Here is a 2,896-nt window from a genome sequence, read left to right as displayed (position 1 = left end):
CTGCTCTTACCTTGCAGGCCAGGAGAGAGTGTGTTGGGGATCACTGCTACATCCTGTAGCATTTAGGTTATATTTCACAGGGCTCACTTTTGTTCCCTGTGCTATTCAATATATACCAGAAATAACTGAGGGAGATTGGCTAGAGGCTTGGGGTCAGGTGTGATCTCCTTGACTAACATGTAGATTAACACGGAAATGATCTCCTACTCTTGGGTTTTTAATTAGTGTGGGTATCTTTTCTTTATCCCTAGTTGTAGTCCCCCTTCCTATATTTTCTGTTGTAGTTATGTAGTCTATTAAAAACCCAATAAAATTACCCTCTTGGGGGTTTTAAAAAAAGTGTGATCTCCTTTTTGTCTAGTTGAGGTATGGATGTGGATATCTTGAACAGGTTCCTGGAGTCTCAGTGAATGAAAGCTGATAAACTTAGGGTTGATTTTCAGAAGATGAAATTCACAGGGTATGAGAGGGTGGGGACCCCAGACCCAACCTATGAATTCTGTAACAGTCATACGTGATCTCTGTGTTCTCCTGTCTTCTCCTGTGCACTGTTCCCATTCTGGATCACTACCATGCAATGATGGGAGATAACTTTGAGAATGTCTGAAAACCAACTGAGCTAGAAATAAGGCAACTAGGTTGCTCACTGTTAAAAAACACTTCACTGTTTTGCATGCTAATTTAACAAGCCACCTTGTATATATACAAGCATGATCTGTAATTCCATTTCATCATCTGATGGAGTGTGCATGCACACGAAAGCTTACACCTTGGATAAAACTTTGTTGGTCTTAAAAGTGACACTGGAATCTAACTTTGTTCTCTTGCTTCAGACCAACATGGCTGCCCACTTTGATCATCAAAGCGGCCTCTTGCAAGTTGTCAGACCTGGTTATCAGATGTTTACCACATCTGCAAACAAAAGTTTATTTTCTGTTGTGACTAATAAATAACCATTGATAGGTTGTGCTATTAATGGCAACACATTTTCCTTTTACAATATCATTTTATTCAATTATGGGAACACTAGGTTCACATTCTTGAGCAGCACAATGACCTTTACTTTGAATTCCTTTTATAATAGCAAGGCTACTTCATTCCCTTTACCTCTTATGCTGATATGGGCTATGGCTAACTCTCTTCAGGATTAGGCCTGCATCTGTATTTGTCCTTATAAAATTAACATGTGTTGTGAGGAATCTAAGATGGAACAATCTTTCAGCATTAGCTGTTTATTTAGTCAAACTGGTTATTAAGGGGGGGGGATGTTTTTACATTTTAGTACACTAGATACCCAGTAACTGGATTACAGGATTTGCCAAAACTGTATTGCCCTATGGAACAATCACCTGAACACTTCTAAATCTGCCAACATTCCTGTGTATGACTGAATATACAGTTCAATGTCATGTGTAACGTGTGTCCAGATGCATGGATTTGTGTTCCATCGGAGGAGGGGGAAAGTAATATAAGAAAAGTAAGCAGTGAAGTGGCTAAATTTGCGGATGATACAAAGTTGTTCAGGGTGGTGAAAACCAGTGAGGATTGTGAGGCACTCCAAGGGGATCTGTCAAGGATGGGCGAGTGGGCGTCAACATGGCAAATGGGGTTCAATGTGGCCAAGTGCAAGGTGATGCACATTGGAGCCAAAAATCCTAAATATAAATACACATTGATGGGGTCTGAACTGGCAGAGACTGAGCAAGAGAGAGATCTTGGAGTTGTAGTGGATAACTCACTGAAAATGTCGAGACAGTGTGTGACTGCAATAAAGAAGGCCAATGCTATGCTGGGGATTATTAGGAAGGGTATTGAAAACAGATCAGCCAATATAATAATGCCCCTATATAAATCAATGGTGAGACCTCATTTGGAATACTGTGTGCAGTTCTGGTCACCACACCTTAAAAAGGATATTATAGCTTTGGAAAAAGTGCAGAAAAGGGCAACTCGAATGATAAAAGGGTTGGAACACTTTCCCTATGAGGAAAGGTTAAAGCGCTTAGGGCTCTTTAGCTTGGAGAAAAGACGACTGAGGGGTGACATGATCGAGGTTTATAAGATTATGCATGGGAAAGAGCAGGTAGAGAAAGAGGTACTTTTCTCCCTTTCTCACAATACAAGAACTCGTGGGCACTCCATGAAACTGCAGAGCGGTCGGGTTAGAATGGATAAAAGGAAGTACTTCTTCACCCAAAGAGTGATTAACACATGGAATTCACTGCCACAGGAAGTGGTGGGTGCTACAAGCATGGATGGCTTCAAAAGGGAATTAGATAAGCATATGGAGCAGAGGTCCATCAGTGGCTATTAGCCACAAGGTATAGCTAGGGGCTCTGGGGCAAGTGATGCTCTGTCTTCTTGGTGCTTGGGGGGGGGTCAACAGTGGGAGGGCTTCTAATGTCCTGGCCCCACTGCTGGACCTCCTGATGGCACTGGTATTTCTGGCCACTGTGTGACACAGAGTGTTGGACTGGATGGGCCTTTGGCCTGATCCAACATTGGCGTCTCTTATGTTCTTATGTACTTCATTCCCTTTACCTCTTATGCTGATATGGGCTATGGCTAACTCTCTTCAGGATTAGGCCTGCATTTACAATCTGTATTTGTCCTTATAAAATTAACATGTGTTGTGAGGAATCTAAGATGGAACAATCTTGCAGCATTAGCTGTTTATTTAGTCAAACTGGTTATTAAGGGGGGGGGGATGTTTTTACATTTTAGTGCACTAGATACCCAGTAACTGGATTACCAACCTTAAATGTATTCAGGATTTGCCAAAACTGTATTGCCCTACGGAACAATCACCTGAACACTTCTAAATCTACCAACATTCCTGTGTATGACTGAATATACAGTTCAATGTCATGTGTAACGTGTGTCCAGATGCATGGAT

The sequence above is a fragment of the Gekko japonicus genome, unplaced genomic scaffold, assembly GCF_001447785.1.
Source record: "Gekko japonicus isolate JY-2015 unplaced genomic scaffold, Gekko_japonicus_V1.1 scaffold255, whole genome shotgun sequence".
NCBI lineage: Eukaryota > Metazoa > Chordata > Lepidosauria > Squamata > Gekkonidae > Gekko > Gekko japonicus.
Note: the sequence above shows the minus strand (reverse complement) of the source record.